General features: G+C 43.6%; 1 protein-coding gene and 1 long non-coding RNA gene across 9 annotated transcripts in view; one reads left to right on the forward strand and one right to left on the reverse strand.

The window, feature by feature from the left end:
- Positions 1-2456: 2456 nt before the first annotated feature.
- On the reverse strand, positions 2457-26081 carry LOC120517087. Of its 3 annotated transcripts, none has more exons than XR_005630987.1 (5): positions 25881-26081; positions 21918-21970; positions 12986-13044; positions 10161-10556; positions 2457-2530 (listed from the first exon to the last, which is right to left on the reverse strand). It is a non-coding gene; the product is annotated as an uncharacterized LOC120517087 (long non-coding RNA). The 3 variants fall into 3 exon arrangements; XR_005630988.1 differs by lacking the exon at positions 25881-26081 and adding an exon at positions 25287-25335; XR_005630986.1 differs by lacking the exon at positions 25881-26081 and adding an exon at positions 24751-25308.
- Positions 2522-27513, forward strand: part of myocd (myocardin) — a 209576-nt gene continuing 184584 nt past the window's right edge. For all 6 annotated transcript variants that reach the window (XM_039739177.1, XM_039739181.1, XM_039739182.1 and 3 more), the window contains exon 1: positions 2522-2632. The gene's annotated coding sequence lies outside the window, so the exon portion shown is untranslated. The remainder of the gene's footprint in view (positions 2633-27513) is intronic.

Consider the following 27513-nt stretch of genomic DNA (forward strand, 5'->3'; position numbering starts at 1 on the left):
TCTTTGGAGGTGATCTGTGGGTTGTCTGTCACCATTCTCACAATCCTGCCTCTTCATATGCCACTCCTGTATTTTTCTTGGCCTGCCAGACCTGCTGGGTTGGTTTAACAGCAACTGTGCCTGTGGCCTTCCATTTCCTGATTCCATTCCTTACAGTTGAAACTGACAGTTTAAACCTCTGAGATGGCTTTTTGTAGCCTTCCCCTAAACCATGAGACTCAACAATCTTTGTTTTCAGATCTTTGAGAGTTGCTGTGAGGATCCCATGCTGTCTGTCACTCTTCAGAGGAGAGTCAAAGGGAAGGAAGCACAACTTGTAATTGACCACCTTAAATACCTTTGACCACTCATGATTGGACACTCCTGTCTACGAAGTTCAAGGCTTAACAAGCTCATCCAACCAAGTAATCAGCACTGAGCAGTGACAGGCATTCAAATCAGCACAATGACAAGGGGACCCACATTTTTGCACAGCCAGTTTTTCACATTTGATTTAATTTCATACAACTGCTTCACTAAAAATCTTTGTTCAGAAAACACCGCAGTACTCCGATGTTCCTAGGAAATGAAAGACATACAACTGATATCTTTTATGTTGAAAGGAGAGTCAATTATTATGCGGGCTGAGAGGGGGTCCCAAACTTTTTCATATGGCTATATATATATATATATATATATATATATATATATATATATATATTACTTTTGGGTTAAATGTTCCTTTATAACTTTGTGGCTTTGTTAGTCGGCCTGACAAGACATTTTTCACTGTTATAGATCTCAAGTGGACATGAATAGAAAAGGAAATTGCCACGCAGGACCCTTGGGTGTCAAGCACTGTGAGGTGCCCACCTTGACTAAACAAGGAGCTCTTAAGTCAGCAGCACAGTGAGAACACCAGAAGCCTAAACACCATATAGCATACAAAAAACGGAGTGAACACCTAAAGAAGCATGCCCTCCTCAAGCACATTTACTCCATTAATAACGTCTTATAAAAACAGGTAATAACTGGCCTGAGCCAGAGTTTCTAAGGGGCAGTGGTAAGCACGAGAGCACCAATGGGAAAAGAGCAAATCACTCGAATGTGGCTTAGTCAGACGAGGTCTTCCATCATATGCTCTCTACTTGTCCATATGCATTCTGAAGAGTTTTCCAAAAGTATGCTTTAAGGTTCTGGGTTGAATACGCACTATATGGCCAAAAGTACATGAATACCCTTACTAATAGACAGATAGATAGAACTTTTCCCCCCAGGAGGTAATCTGGCTTTTTACAAAAGCTCAATAAATAAATATATAAACAAACATGAGAATGAAAGAAAATAAAAACACACTTCTGATTGGCTATCAAAGAGCCAGTAAGGCACTATATAGGGGTGGTGTTGTTGGCGTAAAGGAGCCCCCTTCGTGTTTCTTGACACAACCCTGCTAAATAATTTGTTGGCTAAAAGTTCTCTGTGTAAGTGTGTCAGATTGAGGGTGTGCAGCATTGTTCATAATGGCACTCGGTTTTGTCTCTATCCTCTCTCCACTATTACCTCCAGGTGGTGCTCCATAGCTGAGCCTGCCCTTTTTAATTAGCTTGTTGAGTCGCTGGGCCTCTGTCGAAGTGAAGTTACCAGCCCAGCACAGCACGCTGACCACCACAGAGCTGCAGAAGATATGAAGGATGTCACTTCCCACATTAAAGGAACACAGTCTCCTAAGGAAAAAGAGCCTGTTCTGCCCTTCCTTAAATATTTCCTTTGTGTTATGAAACAAGTCCAACTTGACACTGATGCGGACCCCCAAAGTACCCATAGGAGTGCACCACCTCTACATCCACTCCCTGAATCGTGAATGACGCCACCCTTGGACTTATGCCAATGGTTTTGGAATGGGATCTCCAAGATGCTCATATAGGTGTGACGGTCAAGTGTTCACAAACTTTTGACAATATAGTGTAAATGAGTCATTGTTTGAGACAATGAACCTTGTTATAAATTTTGCATCTCCTCCATGACTTGTTATGTGCATGTTGTCCAAGGTTGAAGTCCCAGTTCAACCTTCCTTATATTAGAATAATCCCAGATTTCCCGTAACACTGATAGTGCTGTAGAAATGACTAAGTTTATTAAAGAGCTTGAGAACTGATATGTCCAAACACATCAAGTGGGGCAACTTCACAAGATTTGTTGCGCCAAGTAAACGGTGCGTTTATTTAATTTTTCCTTAAGCCGCTCATATGTTAACAGCTTCTTCGGTTATTCTAAGAAGAACTTGTAAGCGCTTCGTTTTCTGCAGCTTCCGTCAGCTTGTCAACATGCTGGATGAAGCTTCGGTAGTGTCCGCGAGTCGACGGCAGGGCAGCTGATTCTTCGGCTGTTTCGACAAAGCGCTGGAGCGTCGGCCCCTTTCCGTCAGTTCGGTCGGGTACTTCGGCAATTTCCGTCAGCCGCGCGGCTTTCAGTCGGGCTCTTCGGCAATTTCCGTCCGATCCGCATCAAAGCTTTTATATCGCCGCCGTTGCAGCCCTCGAAGTTTATAGACCTGGCGAACAGTAACAGGAGCGGTCTGTTAAAATCATTAGCCACACGCCCAGACGCTTAATCCTGCCTGAGAGAGCGAGCGCCCACTGTCACAGCTACTAAAGTAAGTATTTTATGAAGTTTTGTTCTTGGCTTCGAAAAGACAACATGAATGAGTTGGATGTGTGCGCACATTTGTAGTGCTGATCGCGGATGCAGCGAAGCCGGGCGATGGTGGGGGGGTGTTCTGGCCGCACTTCTGCGCGGTCCTTGGGTGGGCTGTCAGATCGAGGGCATGTGAAGGTGGGCAGCTGGGCGCGAGTGGACTTTTATTCCGCTTGTGCTTGCTGACCGTGAACTCGTGGCGTGCGTGCTGAAGTCCTGTCAGTGTCCTCTACATTCTCGGCTGTTCTGTCACTTGCATGGACATTTGTGTAACTGGTCAATGCTAGCAGCGGAAAAAGAAGCAACCCCATTCGCCAGCGGAGCGAACTGAAAGCAGGTACGTTAGCCTCTTTACCGCACACCTGTCTGCCGCACTCGAGCTGAGGCGGATGTGCGAGCGCGATGGCTGGAAATGTCTGGGCGCGAGTCTTTAGTAATAAAACGGTTTTGACAAATGCTATCAATTTCCGTTATATACATTATATACGGTAAGATCAGACATCCTTGTTCTTATGTGTGTGTATGTCTATGGTCGGTTCCTGCCTTGCACCACATGCTGCCAGAAAAGGCTCAGGCTTCGCAGACTCTAAAGGCAAGAATGAGGCTCATAATGGATTGACATATTTACAGGTTTATGTATCTGGAACACACATTGGTCGGAATTTTACAAAACATATAATTTGTTTTTATATTTTAACAATGAGACGCCGGGCAGGACTCTGGGGGAGTCAGTGATGGGCTTTGAACCTGAAGCCTCACGTTGCAAAGTCTAAGGGGTGTCACACTGTCAGTGTAAGAAACAACTCTCGTCCTGTCACAGTGGGCATTGCTGGTCACTTACAGGACCACTTGGTCCATGTGTGGCGTCATCTAAACCGTCTTGATTATTATAAATTATGTGCTAGGATAAATTTAACTGTACATATTTGAGCCCCTCAAGCGTCTTGAAATTGTGCCAGCGTCATGTGTTGAGATCCTATGCCCATTAACTGTTGGTGTGGCAGTTCTATGTGGGTACTTCTCTGTGTACCCTGTCTTAATGGTATACACCAAGGGTGTGTTAAGTTAACTTGGCAATCTTAAACTGACCCAGTAAATATGTGTGTGAGAAGTGCCCAGCAATGGACTGAACGCCAGTCCAGGGTTGGTTTCTGCTGTGCGTTTTAGGACGTCAGGATGGACAGCGGTGTCTCGCTACTTTGAACGGAATCACAAGTATGTTTGAGAATGCATCAAATGCAGAACACAGACATGTCAGTACTGTTCGGCAGAGTGACTTACGCAGGGCCGCACTAGATGGGGACTGACCGTGTGATTTTAGTAGTGAGCAGCACCCCAAGGTGTTTGACTCACATGGTACATATGGTTGCCTATTTTTAAAACATGAGCATCAGCTGGTGAAGTGACTCATATCAGGCAGCAGCACCACTGAGCAGGCAACCAGATAGCTGTCAGAGCAAGGGGCAAAGCTGCGGGGTGGTCATTTAGAAGTAAGGCCCCTCGCTAACATTTTTATTTAATTGACGTTAATTGTCAATTATTTCAATTGCTCTCCTCAAACCACCGTAACACTGACAGTGCTGTAGAAATGGCTAAGTTTATTAAAGAGCGTCATCAAGTGGACCCCAGGCTGTAGTTCAGTCAGATCGTCATTAAACTTCAAGGCGGTTCACCTTCAGTTGTTTCCGGGCGCACCCACTTTGCAATTTCTGTCTTGGCTGCTGTTTGAGAGCTTTACACCTTAACTATCAGCAGGCCACGGTTTTCAGGTAAGAGTGTCGGCAGGTAAAGTGAGAGACTCAGGGTCAAACCGGGAGGACTTCAGATTTAGAGCATCCGACACTTGGAGGCCACACCACCACTCCATTAATTAATTAAGCACTACGAGGGAAACCTGGGGGTTGCTGGCAGGATTGGCACTCCAGCCACTGTAAAAAAAAAAAAAAGTGTGTTACTGAGGTGTCACCCGCTGCACTCGGGTCCCAATCCAGGGGGTTCGTTGTATAGTGAGTGAGGCAACGCGCAATCGGCGTGCGCTGCCAACTTTTATGAGGCGTGACAATCGAATTCCTGGAAAGGCCGAATGGAGCTCAACGGTATTCCAGAAACAGAGTTCTGGTTATGTTTCCAGCAATGGCAACACTGTCTAACTAAATGCATACAAGCGGAAGAAGATCACTTTTAAGGGGACAGTGGCCGCTGTTGCACAGATGCACGCACTGCAGGTTCTACAGATTCATTCTGGGCATCAGATTGTCACATGCCACCTATTAAGCAGCGTGGTGGCGTGATGTGTTCTAGAGCAGGGCCTACCAAGCTCAGTCCTGAGGCACCAACCAGTTTCACTATTAAGTGGCTCAGTCTTACTCCTACTGTTCAATTAGTCTCCTTCTTCTCTTATTTTGCTTTCAGAAATATGTGCTGGGATATTTACATGTCATCAAACTTGAGAAACGGCACTTTTTGCCATAATGTTAAGTGTTAACTTTCTTTGACTATGTGTCCTCTGGAGTTTACTTCTTTCCAATTATTGACAATCAGTGATGAGCTGTGAGGAGCAAATGGCACTGAATGAGCTGCTTCTTTAATGTTGCATTCATTTTTGTGCTAACTGGTAATAAAAGGCTTAGCTAAGTGGTCCTCAAGCTCAGTGCTGCGGACCACCTTAACTGCAGGGGTTCACCTCAAACACCTTCTGCTTTGAACTGGACTCCTGCCCTTATTAAACAAGCTGCTCTTTCTCATGTTCTGCCTTTGTTTGTGTCAATCCAGAAATTTCAAAAAGGGTTTGCTGCGTTTTTTACGGGAATGCACTTATGTGCGTGACATTAATTATCGTTCTTTTTCTTGCTTTTTAAGATGTTGCTCTTTTTATGTTCTGCTCATATAAACCTTTTCTTACTAATCAGCTCGCATGTGAATTTTGTACTGAAGTAGCTGCTCCCTTTAGTATTCAATGTCATTTGCACCCATGTCTGAAACTGCTCACCGCTGATCATCAGTATTTGGGCCCTTTGCCCGGCCGGGGCGCCCAGGGGAACAAGTGTGGATGAGCATCACCTCCCACAGAACGCTAGATGGCAGCGGTGCCCCGGACCCCCAAGTTTATGAATTTTGTTTACAAGTAAATATCACAAGCACATATTTATGAATGCAAAACAAGTGAAAAAAAAAAGACTAACTAAAAAAATGAGATCATTTAGAAGAAAGACTGAACCATTTATTTGTGAAACGCGCAGCCACGGTGGCACCCTAGCACTGAATGATCTGGTGCCACTGTTTTCAAACTGGTGGACTACTAGAGAGGCGGAAAGTCCATTTCCGTTCTAAATAAACGTAACTCAAAGTGTTCTTCGATGGTTGCCTAAAAGTAGGCCTATATATCAATTAGATGGTTCTAGAATAGAAATGTCACATGACACAGTCTGCTACAGTAAAGCGTCAGCTTGGATTAATTATCCTTTTTCTGGGCGAGTCAAAATGATGTTAACACTAATGGTATTGCTGTGTACAGACTTGTATACAATTTTTGTGGACAATTTATGTGCCTCATATGGTCCATGTGTTGAACATGATGGCCAACAGCTCGAGACATTCCTGTAAATCATCCTGCACATATCAAGTATGTTCTATGAATAAATTGTTTCCGCCATTCAAATGTTAACGTCATTTTGACTCACCGTGTATCATTATCCAAAATCATGCAGCATGACAAGAACCAAAATCCAAGATCATCCTCTGCTTCCCTACATTGGATTTATATTAGCGGGACCCTGGCTAGGTGGCACAACAAGTTTGAAGTGGTTTTAAAAGGTCTAGTGTCATGGTTTGAATTCAACACTCAGTTGTTGTCTGCATGCCATTTGTGCTTTCTCCCTGTGTCCGGGTTCGGTTCTCCTCCCACATCCACAAAGATAAGTGTTGTAGGTTTTTCTGGTAGGTTTACTGGCAGTTCTCAGTTGGTTAGGTGTGGCCCAGTGATGGGCTGGTAGACCCACAGCTGTTTATCGCAGCAGGATACCATCAGGCCTCTGTGACCCTCAATGAGAAATTTTGAGAGTATTAAGTTGTGTTGTGTTGCTGATGTATCCTGTAGGTACAATATGTCTGTATGAAGGCAGGTGAAACGACTCCATCATCATCACATAATGAATCAGCGCTGGTGACTGAACCTGCAAACTAATTTGACACTGTGAATGCCATTCCAAAGCACTGCACATTTTTATCATATCTCAACACCTGTGGAGAGTCAATGGGGAAACTGACCTGGCAGACTTATGGTTTGCAGTACAGAATCTTAGCCACTAGAGGGACATGCACTTCATACACATCAGTTTATATCAGGGGTCACCAACCTTTTTGAAACGGAGTGCTACTTCAAGGGTACTGAATAATACCAAGGGCTACTTGTTTGATACTAACTTCCTGAATAACATGAAGTGGCACATTTAATGCTATTATTAATACACTGGAAATTTTTCCTTAGCTTTGCTGCCATGTTTTTCTTTATTTTTATTTTTGCGTCTAGCTCCCCATCGTAGCTGCGTTTGTTTGCTTGTCTCAGCAAAGAGTGAGATGGAGGTTTGTCTTGCGCACGATATTGAACTTTGACCGCAGACGACCTCCCAATCTACATCAATTCAAAAAGAACAGTAACACAATTAAATACAATTTTAAGACGGAGCTCCATGGTGTCTAGTGCTATTTTTAGAACATGCCCTGTGGGCAACTTACGTGGTCCCTGTGGGCAACCAGGTGCCCGCGGGCACCGTGTTGGCTACCTCTGGTTTATATAGTGCCTTTCCATGGAGGCCACCATCTCGGCATTTTATGGGCACAGTTAATTTGCATAAGTGCTGCCACGGTCACGCAAGAATACCAGTGGTGGCAGTGAACCTACCACCTCATGGCCCACCATGGCAACACCGTCTTCATTCTTTTCTCAGCTTATCATTTGTGTGTTTACCAAATAAAAAAAAAAAAACAACAAATAGCATGCTGCATGTTTTTTTCAGTTGTAGAGATTAATTTGTACTTTGCCTCCAGCATTGGTTTTCAATGCAAAAAAATGTTAATTACTTCCATCAGTGTTGCATTATTAATGTACAAGCTGAAGAGTACCTGGAAGTAATCTGCACCAAGTATCATGTGCTGGGAGTCCTCTACTCCTTCAGTATAACTTTCTCTTCCAAGCCCCATTACTTCATTTAACACTATAACTTAATGACAGGACTGAATTCTGCACTACGAGCTATGTGGCCCAGAATGGCACCCGAATATGTGATTTGAAATCAATCATTTGGTTTGTTACAACAATAAGGACCCGCTGACACTCTGCTGTCGTAACTGGCAAAGTGGAAGTCCTGCACGTGATAAAAAAAAAATGGCAAATAACATGAGTCGGCCTTAAGAAGGTACTGAGCAAGGGAGCCAAGCGATCCTCAGACGTTACTGCTGGGCCCTTTGGGAGTCGGATTCCACCAGGTTTAATTCACTCGCTCGCTTGTTCTTTATTTAGTTCCATAAGGCAGGAGGAATGCAGGGGGGAGCCGATATTTTCAGAAGTATTTATATGAGATGAGTATGTGTAACTACCCATCCATTCATTCATCTTCATGTCCATCCATTCATTCATTCACTCATTCATTCATCTGTCGCAGCTATTGGGTAAGTGCTCAGTTTGACTCGATGCGGCTAACCCTTAGGATGCCAGCACTGCCAGTATCATGCGTGAATGGAAGTGTTCACAGGCACACACACACACACAGACCTGTATATGCCGAGTAAGTCCATTTATACTCTTCTACCTCAATGACAGCTGATCTCCATTTGGCCTTCTTTTTTATTTTTATGAGAACAGGCCCTTTGGCCCACACTTCCTAGTCACCAACTCTTCTCTCAAACTCCCTGGGCATTGATACTTTCTGTGGGCAGCACTTGATTACCACATTGTGCCTGTTTTCAAATGGGTAATTCACCATGCCACAAAGCATGGATCTTGTCAAGCTGATTGGCTGTACATAACAATGACTTCAGGCTACTCCAATGGCCTGCACAGTCCTGAGATCTCGATGGAGCAGAGCTGCGGGATGTCAAATCTTAACTCTTTCAGGGCGGATGTCAACTTTTGTCGAAATTCAGGGATGGAGGACGGTAGTCAGCTGTAAACTGTGACAAAACTCGCCGGTATGTTTTAATTTGACTCTCTTTAAAGATAGCTTTGTTCATTTGACCGAGATTTCCTGCGCGTGCGTGAGTAGCGAAGTGCAAACACCCCTTCAAATGGCATCGACATGTGGCGAAAGAGCAAAGCAGATGCAGAAAACAAAATACTCTGCAGGCGACGTTTTACGTATCATATCACTGAGTCGGACTCGGAGTTGTTGGATTTTGATGTAAGTAATCAGGTGATTGGGCGGCACGGTGGCGCATTATTTTGTTTATTCCAGCTTATATTTTTATGTCAGCATTGTGGTGTCGTGATTAGCTCCAGATCCAGAATCTCACACCCAGTTCATGCCTAAGTTACGTTTTCTTGTTCTTCTCATATCTGTGTGGGTTTCTTTCTGAGTAGTTTGGTTTTCTGGTAAAATCTCCAAAGTTGTGCGTGTTAGAAGGTTTGGTGAACCTAAATTAGCCCTGAATGAGTGTGAGTGGGGTGGCACGGTGGCGCAGTGGGTAGCGCTGCTGCCTTACAGTAAGGACACCTGGGTTCGCTTCCCAGGTCCTCCCTGCGTGGAGTTTGTATATTCTCCCCGTGTCTGCGTGGGTTTCCTCCCACAGTCCAAAGACATGCAGGTTAGGTGCATTGGCGATCCTAAATTGTCCCTAGCGTGTTTGTGTGTGTGTGTGTGTGTGTGTGCCCTGCTGTGGGCTGGTCCACTGCCCAAGATTTATTCCTGCCTTGGACCCTGTGTTGGCTGGGAATGGCTCCAGCAGACCACCGTGATTGTGTGTTAGGATATAGCGGATTGGATAATGGATGGATAATCAGGAGATCGGAAATGAAATTGAAGGGAACAGCGTCAGCTGATTGTGGTGCTACAGATGTCAGTGTAGCTAATGGGCCTACGCTAACGTTCACCCAGGAGAACAATGACAAGAGCTACAAACCAGATTGCGTCACACTGCAACCATTACTGTTGCGCGAAGACAGCCAGGCAGCCAGTCCTGCTGGTCACTGAGTTGCCCCTGCTGCTGCCAGTGCTGCCAAACAGGCACTGACAGTAGCCATGGCATGCAGCAAAGGACGTTTTATATTGATTTCTGTGTGAAACCATTGCTTTGTGTGCTTTTCAGAAAACTGGAAAACTATTCAGCCCTCAAAGAGTTAAAGGAACATTTTCTTCTTTAATCCATGTCTCAAAGAACTCAGGCTGCACTGGAGAAAAGAGGGGGTCCGACCTGCTACTAGCTATCTCAGTGAGTGTACACAGATATGACATATTTATTGATATATACACATACAACATATTATTTACACTTACCTATTCAGGGTATATGGACGGACGGGCATTCCAGATGTATTGGCTCGTGGTACCTTTCCAGGCCGGGCAGCCATTACAGTGGAAGGACAGAGGAAGACCACCTCCCAGGGCCATGTATGTTCCCCAGAACGCTGGGTGGCATTATCCCCTGTTTGGACACCCTGTTAGGTTGCACAGCAATTGTAGCTCAGATGGGTAGCCCTGTTGGGGTCCTTCGGTGTTGCTAGAAAGAGCTTCTGGGGGGTCTGGGGGGTTAGACTGTCCTGTCAGGTATAAGTCCCACCTCACCCAGAAGAGCTTCCTGGTGACGGTGTAATCCCAGGTCCAAGTTAAAAGAAGCTCTTCACCTCACCTGGACGAGAGTCTGAGTCGGGAGTGGAGGAGTGCAAAGCTCACCTGGGAGGAGTGAAGGAGACAGAATTATACTCGAATTTGTACAAACGTAAAGGAAAATGCTGTGAAAGTTATTTGTTTAAATGAATAACCCCTCTGAACCCGGGACTGTGGGTTGCATATATTTATTTATATACTTGTATGCATAGACATGTAGACCATACGTAGAGAAAAAAACGCACATGCAATTACTCCCACACTATACATTCCGTAAATGTTTTGTGCAAATTACATTTTCAAACGTGTTTATTTGAATGCATTATTATTAGTGTTGTTATTATCTTTGTTCCAAGGAAAAGTCAGGATGACTAAGAAGGAATTTCTGTGGCACTGTTTTTTCTTTCTCTGCTCGTCTGCGTGAAATGTCATCAGCCTGATGTTTTCATGAAATTCCATTTGGAGTTTCACACAGACGTGTTCTCACAATGACCAAATAAATCTGCCCTGTGGGAGCCAAGCTGCATTTGACCTTTGCTCCACCAAGTCCCTGGAGAAGCGGCCCAGTCACTCATAGGCTGTGTTGCCGAATTGTGCTCACTGAAGTCTCAATGCTAACATCGTGTCAGTGTTTGCTTTTTTGTAAGCTGGAGGTTCCCAAACTTTTTTTTTGCTTGTTGCTATCTTTGGCGCTCCCCCTGCTCCTCTCACTAAGGTCTCGAGTCACTTGAGTGGAGGGTGACACCTTGTGAATCTCGTTGTCCTCAGATAGGCGAGCAGTTGTTCAGGTTTAATGAAAGAGTCCCACGACTGGCTTTAGTGGCCATGGCCGAGCCCACGGGGACGCCTTCTAGGCCTGTAGCACTCAAAAGCCCCCTTTTCGTGGTTTTCGCTTCAATGTTACCCTCACGTTGTGTACATGAAGCCTCCTACAGTATTTAGAGACCCTGCCATCGGATGCTTGCGGCTCACAGTCATGTCTTGCTGTTCCATAGATAAGGGCTTGATGTTTAAAAATAAACTAAGGAAAGTCCCACTTTCAGGCAGGACTACCCAGATAAAATGCTTGCCTCGCTTTGTACTCGCTCATGTGGTGCCTATGGCTTGTAAAAACTATGGCAGCCACCACCTTGCCAGGAATTCAAAGGGATGCAGCTGTGACACAAGCATCTGCTTCAAGTGCTCACGTACCAGCGAGTGTTTGGGGTCGAAGGCTGGCGTGGGTGGGTGGATCGGTGCTTGGGCTGCCAGATATTCCAAAGGAAGTGAGATGCAGTTTTGAAATTGCAAAAGTAAGACCATTCGACAAAGCTGAAAGGAAGAGTGCTGATATTGCTATGCGGTAAACCCTAAATCTTACCTGTGCAATGTTATATATAGGGTGGTCCAGATGTAATTATGCAATTTTCATTACGCTATAACTTATTAAGTTTATTACATCGAAAAATCCTGGACCATCGTGAAGTAATTGTGCGAACTGACGACATGAAGAATCGTCCTCACATAAATCAAAATCATTCAGATGATCTGGATCTGCATAATTAGATCTGGACCACCCTGTAGTGCCCCTCACAAGGGATTCCAAAATGAATCTATGAAAAGTAAAATGATGTTTATGTCCATAATTGTATACATTTGCCCATTCATCTAGTCTGTTGGTATGGTCATCAGTTTGTGCGTACATTTATTTCAAACCTCCATTTAAGCTCTTCTTGTGACAGACGGGTATCAGCAAGAGTGACAGGGAAGGTCTAAGTGACGGTAGTGAGACCAGCTGTGTCATATGGGATGGAGACGGTGGCACAGGAGACAGAGCCGGAGATGGCAGAGTTAAAGATGTTAAGATTTGTATTGGGTGTGACGAGGATGGACAGGATTAGAAATGAGGGCATTAGAGGGTCTGCTCAGGTGGGATAGTTGGGAGACAAAGTCAGAGAGGCGAGATTGTGTTGGTTTGGACCTGTGCAGAGGAGAGATGCTGGGTATATTGGGAGAAGGGTGCTAAGGATAGAGCTACCAGGCAAGAGGAGAAGAGGAAGGCCTAAGAGAAGGTTTATGGATGTGGTGAGGGAGAACATGACGGTGATGGGTGTGACAGATGACAAGGACAGGAAAATATGGAAGATATGGAAGAAGATGATCTGTTGTGGCAACCCCTAACGGGAGAAGCCGAAAGAAGAAGAATTCAATTAATCTCTTCATCTGTTGTCTTTTCCTCTTCTCTTCATTATCAATAGTTGCATCCAGCCATCTACTTCCTCAGCAATCCAAGTTTACAACTCTGTTCTGTTCATCTAATCATTCAGGAGCAATCATATACTGCACAGCATTGCCTTGTTATGCATCCATTCATCTCTCCTGCAAACCAACATTTTTATACTCTCCATATACTACTGATTACTCCTAACATTAACAACTGGCTACCATACACTATTAGATATCATCTTACTCAGGCAAAATTACAAAACTGCATGTCATCAAGAGATTTCACATACCTACTTGGTCCCAGATGCACAAATAGATTCCAGCTGGGAATGCCACCTCAATTTCTGCCCTGTGAAAAACAAAATATTTACAGCTGAGTGCCAGTGTTAGTAAATGTTAAGGGATGATGATAATATCCACCCCCCATCCCAATCCAATTATTCGTTAGTGAAGCACTTGTCTATGTTGATCTACCCGTTCCCTCTTTTGTTATCATCTCTAATCATCTATTTATCCGCCTTGTGTCCGGTCCTGCTGGATGGGCGCCAGCTCACTGCGACCCTTATCTTGATTAAGCGGGTTTGGGAATGTTATGTTATGCTTATCTGTCCATCATGCATCCTAATTTCTTTCACTTAGTTACTACATTATTCTGTTAAGGGTGGCGCAGTGGCAGACTGCTTAGTGCCGCTGCCTTGCAATTGCAGGTGCCTGGGTTCAAATTCCAGGCTGATTGTCACGTTCTCTTTTTGCTCACACGTGTTTCACTCCACTTGTTTTGCGTTTTCTTCCACATTCCAAGAATATGACAGATTTTGTGGACGGGCAGCTCTAAACGGCTCCACTGGCCATGAATGTTTGTTCTTTCCTGATGTTGCATGCAGGGTTGTTTCACACCTGTGCCCGGAGCTCCCGTGATAGACATCAGTGCCCCACAATGTACAACAAAGGTAAGCCAACACGGTGCCCACGGGGACCTGGTTGCCCGCAGGGACCACATAAGTTGCCCACAGGGCATGTTCTAAAAATAGCACTAGACACCATGGAGCTCCGTCTAAAAATTGTATTTAATTGTGTTTCTCTTCTTTTTGAATCAATAACACTTGCACTGATGTAGATTGGGAGGTCGTCTGCGGTCAAAGTTCAATATCGTGCGCAAGACAAACCACCATCTCACTCTTTGCTGAGACAAGCAAACGAATGCAGCTACGATGGGGAGCTAGACACAGTTTTTACCCCCTAAAAATAAAGAAAAACATGGCAGAAAAGCTAAGGAAAAATGTCCAATGTATTAATAATATCATTAAAGGTGAACTGTGCCACTTCATGTTATTCAGGAAGTTAGTATCAAACAAGTAGTCCTTCGTATTATTCAGTACCCTTGAAGTAGCACTTAGTTTCATAAAGGTTGGTGACCCCTGATGTAGAACTAGATACACAGGTTAGAAAATGGAAGAATGGCTTCTGGAGATTTAACTTTACCTGGCTGGATCTACAAAGGCTGCCATTCTTCTTATTTTTTTATTTTCAGTCAATACAACATGCAGATGAATCTTGGCACAGTGACTTGACCCTGGCTCAGTGGTTTCTCACTTGTGCTCAATGTTGCTCGGTTGGGCTATGGTCCCGACTGCCCTGCAGTTGATTAAGTGGGCTCAGTAGTAGATGAATAGATGGATACCAGCAAATTCAACAAATGTGGGCTTTTGGTTTTGGAGTGTCGGGGCAGGACTGCAGAAACAGAATCCAGTGAGTGGGGACTCTAGACACACTTAATCACCAGCAGGTACCGACTGTTTTGTTTTGTCTTGTCCTGCCAAAACCGCCTGTCTGGAGCTTGAGGACCTGTCCAGGTTTGATTTGTGCAGGCACTGGCATGTCACTGCCTGACAGACCCGATAGCCCAGGGGTCACCAACTCCGGTCCTGGAGGACCACCGTGGCTGCAGGTTTTCATTTTAACCCTTTTTTTTTTTTAATGAGTGCCCTGTTTGTGCTGCTAATTAACTTCTTGGGAATTCATTTTAATTGATTTCTCTTTTAAGATTTGTTCCCCTGAATTTCTTAATTTCTTTCCTTAAATGGCAGCCAAACAGAAATGAAACATGAAGTGAGGGAGCCAACAGAAGACCATCTAAGTCAGGGCCTCTAACTCCAAAACAGTTTCACTCCAAGCAGCTCCTTAATGAGGTGTCGATTCTTGTCATTAATTAAACCTGTTCTTTAATTCTGTGGCTTGTTGCTGTTCTTCTGGTGCATTAGCAGAAATTTATGAAACTGTTGATTTTCTCTTTCCTAACAGTTGTGGTCAAATGTTCTGGGGACCTGAGCAGAGCGACATTCCTGACACCTTCACCTTTCTTTATTTTCAGATACTGTATGATGGACACCAGTTGCTTTGGCTCATTTTGTATCTCATTATTGTTTGGCTGCTAATTAAGGAAAAAGAAACAATTAAGGGGTCCGGGTCTTCAAGAAGAAGTCCATTAAAATGAATTGAAAAGAAGTTTATTAGCACCAAAAACAGGTCACTCATTAAGAAAAGAGTTAGAGTGGAAACCTACAGCCACGGTGGTCCTCCAAGAATGGAGTTGGCGACCCCTGCTATAGCCACATCACAACTTCTAAAGAAGTAAATATAAAACAATACTCTCAGAATGGCTTAACACAATTCAGGGATGCAGGGGGCTGGAGCCTATCCCAGTAGCACTGGGAAACAGCCCTGGACAGGGAGCCAGTCCACTTAAAGGGCCAGTCATGCACTTGTCCGCACTCACGCTCATCCATCCATCCATCCATCCATCCATTATCCAACCCGCTATATCCTAACTACAGGGTCATGGCGGTCTGCTGGAGCCAATCCTAGCTAACACAGGGTGCAAGGCAGGGTGCCAGCCCACCGCAGGGCGCGCACACACACATACCAAGCACACACTAGGGACAATTTAGGATCGCCAATGCACCTAACCTGCATGTCTTTGGACTGTGGGAGGAAACCCACGCAGACATGGGGAGAAAATGCAAACTCCACGCACGGAGGACCTGGGAAGCGAACCTGGGTCTCCTAACTGTGAGGCAGCAGCGCTACCCACTGCACCACCATGCCAGCCCACTCACACTCATTCAGGGCTAATTTAGGTTCACCAAAGCTTCTAACGCACACATCTTTGGAGATTTTACCAGAAAACCAAAGTACTCAGAAAGAAACCCACACAGACATGAGAAGAACAAGAAAACGTAACTTAGGCATGAACTGGGTGTGACATTCTGGATTTCTGGGGCAACAGAGCTAATTATTACACCACAATGCTGACATAAAAATATATGCTGGAATAAACAAAATAATAAATAGAATTTGTGGCACAAATCCTTACTGTTATGTCAGAACCTGGTGGAAGGCTATCACAGCAGTGTGAAGGAACAGAGGTCACCCCAAGGCTGGATTTATGGATATGGAAATGGATGAGGGATGTTTAAGAAACATTTATAGTCTCATGGGTTTGGATAACCCCTTGACACTAAACACGTGACCTCTTCTCGCCACTTTGACCCCGCCTGAGGGGAGCCCACTACTTCCTCACATCACTGAGCTAGGATTTAACAAAAAAAGAGACAAGGCGTCCCGGGTGAAAAATGATAAGTGCGACAGATAAGTGGATCCAAGTGAGCCTGAATCACCGTCTGCAGGACATTTAGGACTTCATATATATTTGGCTTCTAATTTCTTACAGTTACTTATTTGGCTGATGATTCATAACATTTGAGATACCATTGGTGATATTCCTTTTTGTTTTCTAATTTTGGAGATAAAGGGATTTGCTCAAAGTCTCAGTAGTGGGATTTGAACCCACAACCTCAGCATTTGAGGCCTAAAGCCTTAACCAGTACACCGCACTGCCTGGATGATTCAATCCTTTGCTTAGTTCTAAGAATGTCCATTTTATATGGACTGTCATGGTGTCTAGGTAAATAAATTGTATTCCTCTTCTTCTTCTTCTTCCCTCCACTAAGTCCAGCATACAGTGTTAATGGATAGCAGAACTTTTTGGGGTAGTAATTCTAGAACATGGTGTCTACTTATGCCCTAATCAGATGCCCAGTCTTCTGAGTGTGTCCTCCTTAAGTGGGTGAATTCAGGCTTGGCTATGTCTTCTGCTGCCAAGGCAAAGCACGCATAGTAAATGAAACGGAGCAGAGACATCGGGAGCAGGAGAACCACATGTAACGGATCAAAGCTGCCTTATCATGGCAGCAAGCCTCTACATCTCAAATTAGACTATTCATAGTATCTGGGACACTGTGTCTTAAATTAACCTCATGTTCATATCTGGGGCACTGCATTCCAAATCAGCCTCAGAGTGACAGCACAGCTATTGCGGCCCACACCAGCCTCTAAATGAAACTGCATTCTAAGAAGTGTAAAAATGAAATGCTAAAACAGTGTGGCCCTTGTAAAGAAATGTGAGCAAATCCTAATATGATGGCAGGTGACGTGAATGTGGCATCAGATCCTCAGGCTGGTATCTCAGCTGAGTGGAGGTGTTGGTCCCTCGTCAATCCTCAATTCCCTTTCTCTCTGGGCGTCTCTTTCTCTCCCTCAGTTTCTATGCCCTTCTGCTTTAATGTCTCCATTTTGTGCTTTTAGTTCAGAGTCCAAATGTGAAGGCAGTAAACAATCGGGGAAGACTCCTGAATGAACTTAACAAAGGACGGGAGGACTTGTGACATCAGAAAAGATTAAAAAAATAAAAAAGCAGCTTCTGGCTTATTTTATGGAAAGGCACAGACCACACAGCTTGATGTCTGGGTAGCGCCACCTCCAACAGAATGCACATCTAAAAGATTACAACTTGAACCGGAGCCTGATCAAAGCACTGCAAATAAACATGTGCATTTAGGAAGAAAGAAGGCGGATTGACTACCGCCTCATAGTCAACTGGCAGCACTGCTGCATTTAAACTCATGTCTCTCACACCCTGATGGTAAATGAAGTTGGCTCTTTACTGCAGGCACCCACCAATCCAGCACTTCAGCCCCATATGTAGTGTGGTGCTAACCCTGAGGATGAAACATAAAGAGAAAGAACTGGGAGTGAGTAGACTGAAGAGTAGCCATTACCAGTGTGAAGTGACAGCTTGGAGACAACTACTTGGACTGTCGTGGGAAGAATGGAGATAACATAAAGCAACATTGTAGGAAAGGAATAAAACACAAGGTGTTACGAAGAAGAAAAGGAGCATGTCATTAAAAAAATCATAAACCTGTACACAGGGTTATGATCAGTTGGCCATGTTTAGGAAGTACAAGCACATGCCTGTTAAAAATAATAATCAGTCAATAAGCACACACATCCATCCATCATCCAACCTGTTATATCCTAACTACAGGGTCACGGGGGTCTGCTGGAGCCAATCCCAGCCAACACAGGGTGCAAGGCAGGAAACAAACCCCAGCCCACCGCAGGGTGCACACAAACACACACACACACCAAGCACACACTAGGGACAATTTAGGATCGCCAATGCACCTAACCTGCATGTCTTTGGACTGTGGGAGGAAAACAACGCAGACACGGGGAGAACATGCAAACTCCACGCAGGGAGGACCCCGGAAGTGAACCCAGGTCTCCTAACTGCAAGGCAGCAGCGCTACCCACTGCGCCATCGTCCCGCCCTAAGCACGCACATAGGACAGTTAAATTGGTAGAATGTTCCCTGAAGTAGAAATAAGGAATTTTGGCACACTAAAGATGTCAGTTATCTTAAAATATTTATTCTTTCATATTCAGTCTATTCCAGGAGTGCAGGACTCAAACCAGAGAGCAAACCTTAAATGAGATACCACACCATGGCAGGGCATACATAATTCTGCTTGTAGATGTGGCCAATTTAAAATTGCTAGCTAATTTACTCTAAACCTCGTTGAGGCTGTGGCAAAAAAGCACAGGGAGAACATGTAAACTCCGCACAGTGACCAGGTCTGGCTTTGTAATGCAGAATACAGAGCTAATCACTGCATCACCATATACAAATGAATATCGGACTATACAGTATTGCCTTTAGTCAGATTTACATTTTATAGCAGGAATAAGCATGTTATGTAAAAAATACCATTTTATATTGCTTTGATGTGCTATACAGCTACAGTAAACTTTAATAAGTACTAGGGGGCTCTGCTCCCTGCTTGCTTTGCTTGCCAACCCCCAGACTTTGTGGTTCTGCTGCTCGCGTACGGGGAAGTGAATGTACAATTTAAACAGATTGTTATTTTCATGGGAATCGTTACATATGCATAATGGAAATAACTATTTTACATTACAGTGAGTTATTAACCACCGCAAACAATAGTAAAACGTAATAAATTGAAAGAAAATTATGTTTCAAGTTGCGTTAGAGGTATGTGTTGCGTTATACGTTTTTTGTTCTGTTTGGCTTTGAAGTTAACACACAAATACTTTTTAAACTTACACTTTTACTGTAAAACTTCAGCAAAAACAAGTTTTTAAATTTATTTTTTTATAATATTGCATTGAATCTTGATTTCGTGTTTGGACTCACATTGTGACGATGCAACGTATAACTGCCCGTGAGTGAATATCGTTTCTTTCTCTCTAATAAATAAACTGACTTTTTCTAATGTTTGTCCCTGTGATTTGTTAATTGTCATAGCAAAAGCTATTCTAAAGGGAAACTGGAAACATTTTAATACGAATGGCACATCAAGATCTCCTTTGGTGTCTAATGTTATCCCCTGAAGACGTCCCACATTACCTTTGTTGTTGCCTGTTCAAATTGTACATGTCAGAATTGTTCGACAGCATAGTCTATTGATACACATTTAACCAATTTGCAGAAGTAACCGATCGACAATTTTCATGTTAATTCGTTTGACTTCCTCGTTTCTCGGTGCTAGGATTGTCCGTGTACTCATTTCTTCTGTTGATCACCCTTTAGGATGAAATTCTTCAATTAGATTTGGACATAATAAGTCTTCTTTTTTTGGCAACTTAAAGTGAGGAAAATGTAAAAATGGATAAGAGCTGAGAGCTGTGTTTGACAAAAGCATTCACACGAATGAGAGGTGAGAAGACCGTGGGTGTCATTGAAAGTGGTTGAGAGGAGGGTGGGACCTGAAAAAATCTTTTGGCAATAGTCTTGTCTCAAAATTTTCTTTTATAATAGAGAGATACATTTTTAAATGTTTAAATATTGAAAAACTAATACATAGAATGGCGGCACGGTGGCGCAGTGGTAGCGCTGCTGCCTCGCAGTTAGGAGACCCGGGTTCGCTTCCCGGGTCCTCCCTGCGTGGAGTTTGCATGTTCTCCCCGTGTCTGCGTGGGTTTCCTCCCACATTCCAAAGACATGCAGGTTAGGTGGATTGGCGATTCTAAATTGGCCCTAGTGTGTGCTTGGTGTGTGGGTGTGTTTGTGTGTGTCCTGCGGTGGGTTGGCACCCTGCCCGGGATTGGTTCCTGCCTTGTGCCCTGTGTTGGCTGGGATTGGCTCCAGCAGACCCCTGTGACCCAGTATTCGGATTCAGCGGGTTAGAAAATGGATGGATGGATAATACATAGAATGGAAATACATGAATGACTGACATAGAGTGTAGCCCCCTAGTGGTATAAACAATAGACACAGCAGGTCCACCACCACTAGCTTCTGTGGCTCACATTGTTCATGTGAAATGTCTTGGGTTATAGTAAGAGAGAGAGGTTAGGAACAGGCACTGATACAGCGCATTGCCGTACCCACTACATGACAAACCAACTCAGGATCCTAGATTAGGACCCGAGTGCAGCCGTGCAGCGGGTGACACCTCAGCACCACACGAGTTCAGATGGAATAGAACAGTGGAAGATTGTTTTTATGGTGGCTGGAGTGCCAGGTTTTTCCCTCCAGGTTGAAGGGCCTACATGCAGGGCTGGATGCAGATTAACGTTATACCCAGGAAGGAGCATTTACAGGTTAAGGGCCTTGCTCAAGGACCCAACGGAGTAGAGTCCTGTTTGCCATTTACGGGATTCGAACTGGAAACCTTTCGATTACCAGTGCAAATCCCTACCCTCAGAGCCACCACTTTGGTTATAGTAAAGAAAGGCACTAAATAAGAAATCATGGCCACTGCTTTGTCTTACTGCTGCCTCCTTTGGTGACCCTGACCACATTATTTTACCTTTCGGGGCTTACGTTGTATCTGAATCTGTGCAGTGGCTTGAAGTGGAAGACATTATAAAAAGGCACTACATAAAAACACAAGGTCATCAGCCAATCCCAAAACGGCCTCCCTGTGTGACCTTAAATGCAAGGCTTCAGTTGCCAGGTTTCTTGCCGCAGACAAAAAGAAACAATCTGTGTCTGTAAAGTGCTTTAGATTGATATACAGTACAGAAAGGAGCTACAGTATATAAAACCTAAATGTCACTTTTCAATCCCACTACTGTTTCCATGGAGGACACGGGAGTGAACTGCTTCTATTGTCAGAATCCACATTATACTGATGTAGAAATAGTTAGTATGAACATCTGGAAACTGTCTTGAAGTAGCTTTAGTATGTGGTAAAAACATACAGTTGTTAGTCTAGCCCCATTTCTACCCCTGTGTGTGTCCCTCTGTGAGTCTCTTCACATTCCAGAACTTCCAGAATGTAGAAATATGCAGGCATTTAGCATAATACTGCTTGTGTAAATGGACTTTAGGTAGTATTCAGTCTGGGAAGATGTTATATAAAAACATCAACACCACTTAAAAATGCCTCACTATGTAAAGGGAGTTGCTTCAGTTGACACGAGTTCATACTGTGGAATTGGTGCATCTGTAGTGCGTCTTGGGACGACTAAAAGGTGCCACATTATAAGACGCTCTCTAGTTCTGCCCCACTATGGTTTCATTGTGAGACCTTAAGTGACTCATTTCACTTGACTCTGGCACAGTCTTTGCGGATGAACGCCTTCTCTAAACCTCTGGCAGTGTCTAGAAAATCAACGCCATGACGTCACTCAGTCAGCGAACCAACAGTAGGACACAACTTCGCAGCCTCATCTGATTGCGGCTTCTGCTTTCAGGAGCCTCTGAGCTTTCACTCTAAATAAACTGAAATGGTAGAAAATGGTTTTCTAAGAAGAAAGCATTCATGTATTTGCCATCTTCTTACAAGACTGAAATGATAAACACTAAAGTATTATTATTAAAAGGCAGGTAAAGAAACATATGAAAGAACTTACACTGAATGCAGTTTTCCAGTGAAGATGGCAGTGGTCAGTGCTTTCTGCTTTGCCTGTAAAGAAGCAAAACACCTTCTGTGATTTTCCCCAATATTCTACATGTTTCAACCATTGGCCGCACTCCAGTCAACGGCTCTACATTTTGGTGTAAATAACACTAAAGTAACAGATGAGCGCTTGCCACAATCCTGGTTTTTCCCGTAAAAGCTAAAATCTGCAGATTTACTTTTGCCTTGAACTTTCTGAGAGGTTGTTTCCTGTAAGTCTGCTTGTTATCCTATATTTCTGTCCTGTAGGCATGCAATAGATCTTTTTTTTTGCTATAAAAAATAAATGGAAGAAGGTAACTTGCACATCTTAAATATGTACGTGTGCGTGACTCTTTCCCAGGTCAACAGCTGGAATGTGAATATTCTGATGTGGAAGGAGATGAACTGGGGATCAAAACTCGGCTCAGCAATGTCGTGCCCTATATTATACTACTATTATTCGTTTGATTATTTTTAAGTTAATGATCTCTTTTCATTAGCACTTTCTGGTTCTCTGTCATTTCTTTATGAACTTCTGACCACAAACGTTTCAGTGCTTTTTTATTCTTTCATTGCCCAGTCTTTTTTCAGACTCTGGACATTTACCACCTACACTGTTCTTAACACACTTTGTGGTCTTTGACCCGGTCTGGTTTTCCACCTTTCCACTTTCTACCCAAGGCCTGTTCTCAGCGCTCTTTCTTCACCAGCCTATCACAGAAACTGTCAAGTAATTTCACCACCCGATTATAGACTCACATGGGACATGAGTGGACATAAAGTTCCATTTCATACTCCTAACAAAAGCCCAGGGGCACTAGTCCACAGTGGCCTCTTGTGGTCTTGGAATGAAGTACTTTCTTGGACCCAGAGTGGCATTTGAATGAGACCCTGAGGTAAGATTTGAGGCTACCTGCTCACTCAGTTGAATGAACAGCAGGATGCCACTTGTTCCCTTTTAAAAGAGCCTGGGCATTCTGTTGAGCTTCTGCGAGACTTCTTTCTTGGATTGTTGTTCTTGTACAGAATGTAATTCTGTTACACATATAAGACATAATGATTAATAGTGCGGCTTTCTGTATCTGTAATTGCATGAGGGACACATCTAGCATCTCGTGTCATGTCATCTTGGTGGCAGCAGCACTAAGCACTGTGCCATCCACTTTACATTCATGATATTAATAATTGATTGATAATGTTAAGAAAATTGGGTAAAGATGAAGTTAAAAAGTTGATAAACCAGCCAGCTGTTTGCCTCCTTATCTGTACTGGAAACCCTGAGCCTAACTTGTCAATATTAGGAAAAAGAAATGCACTTATTGTCTTCTAAAGAGGTGTCGATCCATCAGAGGGTACGCATACTGTACATACTCACATTAACGCAATTTTACACCACCAACCAACCCGAGACCAAAGGAACAGGTGATGGTTAAAAAATGTACTGAGAGATTCCATACCTTTGGGTGAAAAGCAACGAGTCTCAGCAGAATGGCTATGCTTTAGGTGTATAGGGGGTTAGCTTATTAAGAAATTGTGAAAGCCTAGTTTTTTTTTTTTTTTTACCTCTGTATTCTTGGCAGACAGTCTTTCAAATGACCATGTGTCTTTTGGATTTCCTGCATTCTCTGTGTTTTCCTTCAGGCAGAACTAGATTGATCAGGACAATCTGTACCACCTCAGGTTCAGATGAGTGTTCCAGTATCTTTTGATGTGCGTTTGATTAGTGTGGTTTTACCGTTATCGCCAAATCTGTACTCCTGCTTTACTTAAGGCAGGTCCGCAATGTGAAAGCTGAGATGACTGGTGCTCGGCATGGTGTCGTCATTATTTCCTGTTTCCTGCCTTTCTTCTGACCTCAGTTGACCTTTCTGAATTCTAGTTTGTCTGAAGTACAATATCCTATAAAAAGGAAATCCAAAAAGCAATATATCATTCTGCTAACTATATGTAGAGAGAGAGAACATGCAGACATCAATGAGAAGGAGCCCACAGCTATCTGCATTACTTAGATTTTGAATATATCATTGTAATTAGGGGTAGCAAAGACAGATAAAACTGTACTTGTTCCCAAAACCTCAACAAATAAATAAATATTACAAGACACACCAAAGCCCTTCTTAAATATGTAACAGAATATCCAAAAAGAAAGAAAACTAAAAAAAGAAAACTTCTGACTTGGCTAAAGATAAAGACGAGCGACAACGACAGTGAGGCATTTTAAGAGCATATCACCGTTGGTATATATGAGCATGGTAGATTGTATTTTACTTGTCCCGAGGGAGAAATTTAGCTTTTAAAAGAAGCTAATGAAATACTGTAAAAGATAATTGAGCAGTCATTGTGGGGCATTACAAAGGCTTACTGCTTTAGGTATAAAGGAGCCTCAGTTGTGTTTTTTGACACACTTCTGCTAAATAAATGGTTAGATAAAAGAACTCGATTCCAGTGTGTCATAGAGAGGGTGTGCAGTGTTGTTCATGATGGTCATCAGTCCTGTCTTCAATCTCTCTTAACCTCCCCTAACTGAGCCTGCCTTTTTAATTAGCTTGTGAATTTACAGTAGTGGGCCTCTCCTGGAGTGATGTTACCGGTCCAACACTCTACAGAGCAGAAAATCACAATGGCTGTCACAGAGTTATAGAGCATGTAAAGGATATCACACTGACTAGTGCTGCTACCTCACAGATCCAACTTTCTGGGCTTGATCCCCACGCCTGGTCACTGTCTATGTGGACTTTGCACACTTACAGACATGTCTGCCTGGGTTTATCCTTCAAACCTCCCCAAAGATGTAAACGTGATACCTCTGAACATCTGGTGATTCCAAACTGGTGGCCACTGGTGCTCTGTCCTGGGTTGCCTCCTGCCTTGCCTCGAATGACAATGGAGTGGGCTCAGAGAATCATCCCAATCCCACTGTGTTTCAGCAGCGATAACTGACTTCTAATTAAGAAACTGGGTAGAAACAAAAACACTCGGCCACTGAGACCCTTCAGGGCAGACGCTGCCCACCCCTGGCATTGGTTGCACAAAAGCTAGCCATGTTTTCTCAGGATGTTCACAGTGACTACAGCGTTACGTAAAGAGGAGTATATAAGACATAATACAGCCTTCTCAAACGTGCTTAATTAATCCGGCGCGCGGAGTAAATCCTGACAATTTCAGGCGCATTGCAAGGTACAAACCGCGGATGCGCTGCGGACACACGTTGAGTCTACCTTGTTGGAATCGGTTATCCTAAAAAATAAATACAAACAATCCAGATATTATTATTTTTTCGAGTCAGTGCCCATCCATTCCCAATAATGGACAGGTTTAGTCAAAAAAAGGTGTAACTGACCGAAATCTGCTGCTTAATGCACAAGCACATGAAGCTGCGCCGTTGGCGGGAAGGCGGCAAAAAAAAAGAGACGTGAAATCTCACGAGATCGACACACAAAAGTCACGTGGAAAGAGCGCCCTCGCGCATGGCGTTTGAAAAACAACAACAACCGGAAGTGCTCGACGGCGTTGATGACTGAAATTTGAAATGTTTAAAATACGGCATAGTCCTGAAATGAAAAACGCTGCCAATTGTCGGAAGATACTCAAGCAGCATTCCGAGGTCTCAGCGACACGACGCGACACGGGGTTAGCCTTGAAAGATGTCACGAAGACGGCATTTACTTGTCAATCTCAGAATTCAGGCGAGTTTTACCACGTTTTACATTCAAAATTGTACCTTGTTATCTTAATGAAACTATAAGGAAGATGTATTTTAAAATTCGATATGTTTTTTTTTTTTGTGGTTTGATGCGAGTTATCGTTGTAAATATTATTACTGCCTCAGAGTGGAAGTTCTGTCTGATCGCATATATCACATGAGCTAAAAGATATTCATCGTTTAAATCATAACGTATTGTTTCAACGTTAAGCGATTCATGTATTGATTTACTTTGAGTTATGGTGTTTGGCGCATCCTCCTTTCCGCTCAAGGGCCCTTGGGTTTGTTTGCCGAGCCTTCGCACAGCAAGTGTGCAGCTTGCAGGTGGTCCAGGTGTGGATTCCCGCCGAGGGCATCAGACGCTGATCACCATGCGTTCAGTGGACTGTGACTTACTGACGTGGCCCCGGTGGTCGACTGCTGTTCTGGTACTTAAACTACCCGAGTAAAAGAAAAATAAGGATGGGAGTGGAGCTGCAACTGCTGTTTTTCTTGCTTTATTGTTTTTTAGTTTCCGTTTTTATGTAGTTTTTTTTTTCATTCCCTTTTCTTAGTTTTCCATGCATTTATTGTTTAGACTTCTTTATTTTTAGTTTTTTTCACCGTCTTTTACTGTTTTTGCTTTGCGTTCTCCCCAACCATACCCTATAGTCCACGGGGAAGAGCGAAAGCGTTAGATTCGTCAAAGTGTCCGGTTTTCAAGAGATCTCGACGTCACGTTACAGGGTTCCCCCGATACAGAAAACGCCGATATCTCGATGATGGGTGAGTGTGTGTGTCAGTGCGTCACATTTCCTTCAGGACGGTCTCGTGCAGGGGTGTCGAACTCCAGGCCTGGAGGGCTGCAGGTTTTCATTCTAACCCTTTTCCTAATCAGTGACCAGTTCTCACTGCTAATTAACTCCTGTTCCCGTCATTTTAATAGCCCTGTTCTTAAGGATTCACTCCTCCGAATGGATTCCTTTCTTCATTAAATGGCAGCCAAACAGAAATGAGGCGTGAAACGAGCCAACAAATGACCAGCTAAATCGGGGCTTCAGACTCCAGCCAGTTTCACAATGAGAAGCAGATTGTTGCTGTTAATTAAACTCATTTAATTCCATGGTTTGTTGGTGCTCTCATTCTGTCACAGCAGACATTTCCAGAACTGTTGATTTTTCTGTTTTTTCTAAGACCACCCTCATAATGTTTTGGTGAGCTGAGAGATCTGGGGGGTATTTTTCGCACATGGATTACTCGTTTAGCCGGATGATTTAACATGATCCTGGATCTGTCGGTTTTTCGAAACTCTTGCTAGATGTGATTGGCTCCAGCGGACCCCCGTGACCCTGTGTTTGGATTCAGCGGGTTGGATACTGGATGGATGGATGGATGGATGCTGGATGTGTTGTCATAGCAGCACATCCAAATCCTTAATGCTCGGAGCAGGTTTGTTCTATGTAAACAAGGATTAGCTCACGCACTTATTCAGTGTCCGTGCATGGAATTCATTCAGTCATGGCTTTGCCGTTCATGAATGAGCGACCAATTGATATCGGTGCGCAAATTATAAGAAGAGAGGTTTTTGCGCAATCGGCAAGATACTTTATTGCTCCTGGAGGAAATTCCTTTCGAAGGTTACCGCTTTAGCTGGTGAGGAATATTGTACCTCAAAGATTTATTAACACCTTATATTCAAAGTCAAACTAGGCGAAGTCGGGCTCTCACAACCACACAGACAGCATGCAGTGCTTTGAGGTTTTTTGCAAGCGGCACTTTTTTATATACTGTAGGCGATGCGGAAAATCTAAAAGTGCAGTTTGCCAGGCAATTGTAAAGTCTATTTGACTCTGAAATATTTCCTTCGGGTTTTCATAGTGTTTCC

Source organism: Polypterus senegalus, chromosome 17, assembly GCF_016835505.1.
Source record: "Polypterus senegalus isolate Bchr_013 chromosome 17, ASM1683550v1, whole genome shotgun sequence".
Taxonomy (NCBI): Eukaryota; Metazoa; Chordata; class Cladistia; order Polypteriformes; family Polypteridae; genus Polypterus; species Polypterus senegalus.